This window comes from Otolemur garnettii, unplaced genomic scaffold (assembly GCF_000181295.1).
Source record: "Otolemur garnettii isolate 467f Iridium unplaced genomic scaffold, OtoGar3 scaffold00054, whole genome shotgun sequence".
NCBI classification, from domain to species: Eukaryota; Metazoa; Chordata; class Mammalia; order Primates; family Galagidae; genus Otolemur; species Otolemur garnettii.
In genome coordinates, this window is record NW_003852449.1 from 8,492,654 (window position 1) to 8,499,906 (window position 7,253).

Consider the following 7,253-nt stretch of genomic DNA (forward strand, 5'->3'; position numbering starts at 1 on the left):
TCTTTGAAACGTACACAATATAGAGATAAGTCTACTTGCGGTTAACTGCCTCTCCCTTAGACGTTCTCGAAGTGTTTCCTTCTAATGCTGTTCCTCAGTGGGGAACAGCACTTGGCCCCACCCTCTCTCTGGCGCCCCAAGCTCCCTGCAGGATCCTCACGCGTCTCTGCAACCTTTCAGTCTCCTGGAGACGGAGATTGCAAAGACAATTTTAGTTGCGGTGAAGTTCTTGTCATCACCATCCTAAGAGAATTCTGCCCTGTGGATTTAGAGAGAATAGATATTTCTTTGTTTAGGCGAACTGAGAATATGGTAGGGATTTTCTTCTCATACATGACACTTAAGCGGACGCAATTGAAGAGCTGGAATTCTGGTGTAAGGCTAAATGCTTTGGCATATGGAAGAGAGCTTTTTTTGAAGGAATAACAGTTACTTTTGAATGACCCAGTGAGGAAAGTTTGAGTTATTTGAGGTCTCAAATTCATACACTCAAATGAGAGTATTCCTGCCCTACTCTGTACCACATGGAATGTCTCTTAAATACTTTTTATTATTTATTTATATTTATTTCAAAATATTAAGGAAGTACAGTTGTTTTTGATACATGGCTATAAAAGTGACCATCATTCAGATTTTTTTCATTGTAACTGTAGATGGGTTTCTTAAATATTTTTTCAAGTCTAGGAGTAATTGAGCCACATATGCTAAACCACCGTATCAATAATGTTCATGACTGATGCAAGCTCAAAAATAATTTCTAGACATTGCCTTAAAGCACAATTTGAGCATCATAGGTTTCTCTTTTCTTGGGGAATAAAGTATTAATGTAAATGAAGCTATGTAAACATGTATCCTGTGTTTTGCTTTTAAATTCCGAGTTGTTAATTTGATGTTGATCATTCCTTTTGGTGTTTAAGTGAATCTACCTAAATTTGTTTTGACTACCGTGTTTCATTTTAGGGGCAAGAGAAGAGAAGTGAAAACCATGATGATTGTAGCAGTTGTCAGTGAGGGTGTCTGGTTCTCATATTTCCAACCTAAGAAGCTCAAATATATACTTTTACTGGTGTATGCTCAGAGTTCAAGAACCCAGTTCCAACTAAACTAAATAAGAGAGTGAAGTACATGTTGGATTTTACACGCTAGAATGCCAATTTGTGTTGTAATAGAAGATAACCCTTTCTATGTTAACTGAAAATCTGGTAGACTCTGGTCTATCCAAGAATTTGAGAAGCTAAGTTAATTAATACCTAGAGGTTGTGTGGTAATTATGAAATCATAGAAAAGAAACTTGGAAAGTCTTGAATGATATTTCAGCATCAAAATTATAGTAGAAGAATTACTCCTATTTTCTATGAAGAATGCTTTTCAAGGGACCTGGATGCTTAAATCAGGCAGTTACCATGCCCTTTTCCTGAGAACAAAGCCCTTTCCTTTGACCCTTCTCCTCAGGTCCCTGGAGATCACAATATGTTACAGATTGCAGTTTATTTTATATCTGTCCCCTTTTAACTCCTTGATGAATACTTGGAAGATGCATTAGTTTTCATGGTGGATATTTAGGAAATGAGACTTCATTGTTATCACATATATTACTAATTTTTCTTTTAAGGCTATTTTGTGGAACATAAATCTTGTCAATTTAATGTATAGTCTGTTTATTTTTATGACAAAGTAGTTTTGTTGTTTTTTTAGACAGGGTCTTACTGTGTCACTTAGGCTGGAGTGCAGTGGCCTCATCATAGCTCACTGCAACCTCAAACTCCTGAGCTCCAGCAGTCAGTCCTCCCTCTTCAGCTAATGCACCACGAAATTACCACTCTCAGGTGATCTTTCTAATTTTCATAGAGATGGAGTATTACTCTTGCTTAGGTCTCGAACTCCAGGCCTCAAGCAGTGCTCCCACCTCGGACTCCCAAAATGCTAGGATTACACTGCTCCAGGCCTATAAAGCGGTTTTTTAAAAATTTTGCTTTTGAATTCTAGGGAATCCCTGTTTATTGAGTAGAAAAGCCTTATATATTTAATCACAGATATGGATAGGATACAAATTTTTAATCAAATTCCAGAATAATGGGTTACACTATTAGGTATACAAATGGTACACATCAGAAAGTTGAAGTAGTAAAGGATACAATTTCAATAATTTCAAGAGTTTAGTTAAATTAATGGATTATAGGAATGTATGTGTTACATGTAGTTTTTTGAGCTGAAATTCCCTAAAAACATCCTTTATTTCCATAGTCATAATATATTAACTTGTTGCATGAATCACTATCATTTTCATGTGTTTGCACTCAAATTTTATAGATATCCAGGAATATTGGACATCAATGTGAATTCTGTAAACTGTGAGGAATTTGCATAGTTTGAGAAGTTACTGTGAAGAAATGCTGTGCAAATGAAAGGTGCTATTAAAATTAATAAATAATTATAATAATACCACTTACTGAGTGTTCGCTGTGTGCCATATGCTGTGCTAGGTACTTAATATTAACTCATTTAATCCTCACAGTTTTTCTAGGTTACATCTTTTATATTTGTACTATGGCATATTTTATGGACAATGAATAGAGGAAGAAAGTAAAACTTAGATGTAGCTATTTGCTTAGAGGTTTGGTAAAGTTTTGGTAGGGGAGAATATTGAAACTATAGGATAAGGCTCGGTGCCTGTGGCTCAAGTGGCTAAGGCGCCAGCCACATATACCTAAGGTGGTGGGTTCGAATCCAGCCTGGGCCACCAAACAACAAAGGTGGCTGCAGCCAAAAAGTAGCCAGGTGTTATGGCAGGCACCTGTGGTCTCAGCTACTTGGGAGGTGGAGGCAGGAGATTCGCTTGAGCCCAGAAGTTGGAGGTTGCTGTGAGCTGTGATGGCACAGCACTCTACCCAGGGGGACAGCTTGAGGCTCTGTGTCAAAAAAAAAAAACTGTAGGATAAAATTAAATTTTTCTGTTATTAATTCATATGTTTTATTATATATTATTTGAATATATATATTTTAATCTATCTTTGGGGCTCCTATTCTATTTGAGTCAATACCTTTATAAGGTTAAGAAATGATGAGCTTGGCCTGGCGTGGTGGCTCATGCCTGTAATTGTAGAACAAGGGGAGGCCAAGGTGGGTGCACTGAGCTCACAGGTTTGAGACCAACATGAGCAAGAGTGAGAGCCTGTCTCTAAAAATAGCCGGGCGTTGTGATGGGCGCCTGTAGTCCCAGCTATTTGGGTGGCTGAGGCAAGAGAATTGTTTGAGCCCAAAGAGTTGGAGGTTGTTGTGAGCTATGATGCCACAGCACTCAGCTGAGGAGACAAAAGTGAGACCCTGTCTCAAAAAAAAAAAAAGAAATTATGAGCTTTACATATACATATATATAATTAAATAAGTTTTCTTGATGTATATCAGTGATATATTTTCATCTACTTAAGATAATGTTCCAATGCCATGGCACATTTCTGTCCTAAGTCAAAACTATAATATTAAACAAAAATCTAATTTGTACTGCATTTTAAGCACTCATCCGTATAAGTTAATGGGATTTCTCCTCTGTTGCAACTAGTTTTTTACTGGACAGCGTTTACAGAATGTAATAATGGCTTACTAGCATTGTCTGTATTATTGATGATAGAATGGTTCAGTTATTACAGGCTTCTAATTTTTCTTTTGTTTCTCCAGATGTAGTACAAGTCAATCTCAGAAATGGAAAATATGCCAACTTGTTCCATAGGTTCACCGATAAAACTAATACCATCATTTGTTGTCTTCTACTGTGAGGAAAGTTGAACTGTGGCAAAGAAAATAAAGAAAGCACAGTTTAATAAAATACTTAACTAATGTTATAAATCATACTTTTAATAGAAGTGTTTCTGTTTGAATTTTTGTTTTTAAGCAGTCTTCATTTCTCTTTACTATTCATTTACTCTGGTTGTGATCTATGTTTATCTGTTGGCAGATAATTGCCTCCTGACTGATTTCAGCACCACTGCTTCATAGCTTAGTTGTCAATTAAGTAAATAGATCCTAAACTCATAGCTTGACCTTTATTACCTACATTGCAGATCCTAAAACTGTCAAGTTACTGTACACTATCAAAAGTTTGATTTTAGGGGTGGTGCCTGTGGCTCAGTGGGTGGGGCGCTGGCCCCATATACCGACGGTGTTGGGTTCAAGCCTGGCCCCAGCCAAACTGCAACAAAAAAATAGCTGGGCATTGTGGCGGGTGCCTGTAGTCCCAGGTATGTGGGAGGCTGAGGCAAGAGAATCGCTTAGGCCCAGTAGTTGGAGGTTGCTGTGAGCTGTGTGATGGTGAGGGCAATAGAGTGAGACTCTGTCTCTACAAAAAAAAAAAAAAAGTTTGATTTTATTTTAATTTTATTTGCCATTATTTATATGTTGTGGATATTTATGCAACAAGGAACTGATTAGAAGGGAAGTATAATACTATAGCCTTATTAAAATTTCATAGATCCTGTTTATTTAATACTGACTAATTTAGCTACCTAGATTTAAAATGTTTTCTTTTCTTCCTCTTTCTCTTTTATTTTCCCTTTCTGACAGGAGACAGCGTCTTTCTATCCCAGTGGGCATTGCCCTTTTTCTTTATGATTACACATTAAAAGTGTAATTCTCTGTTAAAAAATAAATCCTAGGCTAGACACCTGTTGTTCAGTGGTTAGGGCGCCAGCCACATGGATGGAGGCTAGTGGGTTTGAACCTAGCTGGGGCTTGCTAAACAACAATGACAACAATAACAAAAAAATAGCTGGGCACTGTGGTGGGCTCCCATAGTCCCAGCTCCTCCAGAGGCTAAGGTGAGAGAATCACTTAAGCCCAAGAGTTTGAGGTTGCTGTGAGCTGTGACGCTATAGCACACTACTGAGGGTAACGTAGTGAGACTCTGTCTCAAAAAGAAAAAAAATCCTAAAATTCCTTTTATATAAAAAACAAGTACCTAAATATAAACAAATAAAAATTTGAATTAAAAAGTTAAAATGAAGGAGTTTTTCTCCTGAAAGTTTAGGCCCAAAACATGGGTGCACGTTATACACAGGAGTGTGTTATACATGAAAAATTGTGGTAATTGTTTAGTTGGGGAGTAAGATGAACTTAGAAAATAACTAGGTCTCCTTTTTCAATCTCTTCTCTTATTTTTCTTCTCCATTCACCTTTCCTGTTTTTCATTCTTCACTTTCAATCTGTCATTTTCTTTGTTAAGTCAAGCAAATGAGAGTCAACACATAACTTTAATTGCATGTAAAGGAATGTCATACATAAATGCTTATCAACTTCCAGGTAATATTAATTATGACTTACACTCTTGAGAATTTGAATAGAGAAAAGGAACATGAAAGAAGAAAGATTATAGAGAACATCTAACATGTAGAAGAAAGTATTTGGGAGATAGCAAGTTTTACAGAGTGCTTTAGTAATTACATGACCATTATTAGAATGAAAGTTCATTATGAGAAGGAATGGGAATTAGTGAGAGTGAGGATTATGAGAGGAGGCAATTTAGTAAAGTGAGATTTAAGTCTTATGAATGAAAATATTAATATGTTAAGAAATGTACTGATTACGGCTGGGTGCGGTGACTAACACCTGTAATCCTAGCATTCTGGGAGGCCGAAGCAGGAGGATAGCTTAAGCTCATGAGTTCAAGACCAGCTTGAGCAAAAATGAGACCCTGTCTGTACTAAAGGGTCTCATTTAGTAGACCCTTATTTTTTTTTCTAAAAAATAGAAAAACTGAGTCAAGAGGATTGTTTGAGCCCAAGAGTTGGAGGTTGCTGTGAGCTGTGATGCCATGGTACTCTACCCAGGGTGACAGCTTGAGCCTGTCTCAAAAAAAAAAAAAAGAAGAAATGTACTAATTCTACATAATAATTCACGACCCAGTTGGGACTAAAACTCATCTTTCTGAGGTCTGTATTCTTCAGTGATGTACTTCTGTTGCTTCACCATAGTACCCTACACATGAAACTCTTACAGTGCTTTCATGTACACCGATTGGATCCTCAAAAACCTTGTGAGCTGTGTAGTTCAGGCATTATTATGATCTCATTTTGGAGATAAGGAAAATGAAGGTGAGAGATGATAAAATTAACTAGATGTAAAGCAGCTAGGACTGCTTCCATAACCACATTACTTATTTTCTATATCTTCTTGCCTTTCCTCTTGTTCATTACTTTTTAGTCTAGTTATTAACTTTTCCATAAAACTAAGGCTGAAAGAAGTTAAACAGGTTAAAAAGGTCAACTCCATAATAAGGAACAGAACATATCCAGATCTAAATTTATGCCTTCTGACTATGTATTTTGTCCAAAATAACGTACCTACTGAAAAACCTAGAAGTTTCTTGAGACTTGTTCATACCATGATTGAAATAGTACTAGAGAATTATACTGGTAGACATGTGTAGTATTCTTTGGAGAAATCAGAAGTGAGGGCTTGGGGGGGGTGGGCTTTGTAAACTCTTACCTAATGGTTACAGTGTAATGGTATTTGGCACACCAGGGTGAAGGGCTCAGCTACAACTGGACTTAACCTAGCAAACTCAAATAATGTAACCTAATCATGTGTACCCATATATTAATCTGGAAAAAAAAGAAGTGAAGGCTGAAATCAGCTGTGAGGTGGCTATATTAACAATATGCTGGCTGGGCACTGTAGCTCACACCTGTAATCCTAGTGCTTTGGGAGGCCAAGGCAAGTAGAGCTCTTGAGTTTAGGAGTTCAAGACCAGCCTGAGTAAGAGTGCAACCCTGTCTCTACTAAAAATAGAAAAATTAGCTGGGCTTGCCTTGTGGCTGGAGCCTATAGTCCCAGCTACTTGGGAGGATGAGGCATGAAGATCATTTGAACCCAAGAGTTTGAGGTTGCTGTGAACTATCATGATGCCGTGGCACTCAACCCCAGGGCAACATCGTGGGACAAACAGACAAAAAAGAAAAACAAAACCCAAACAATATGCTGGCTTAAAATTCAGTATTAAACAAGTGTGAAATAGTAAGGTTCCTGACATAGATAAAAGTTTCAATATGTATTTTTATCACTTAAAAATGCTCAAGAATGGCCAGGTGCCGGGGCTCACACCTATAATCCCAGCACTGTGGGAGGCTGAGGGCAGAGAATTGCTTGAGCTCAGGAGTTTGAGACTTGCTTCAGCGAGAGTGAGACCCCGACTCCTAAAAAATGGAAAAACCCAGCTGGGCATTGCAGCAAGCACCTGTAATCCCAGCAGCTTCGGGAGGCTG

The 7,253-nt window shown here is 37.7% G+C and overlaps 1 protein-coding gene across 1 annotated transcript in view; it reads left to right on the forward strand.

Annotated features, from left to right (window-relative positions):
• The window catches only part of KLHL28 (kelch like family member 28), a 32,803-nt gene that overhangs the window by 358 nt on the left and 25,192 nt on the right, over window positions 1-7,253 (forward strand). The window lies entirely within an intron of this gene.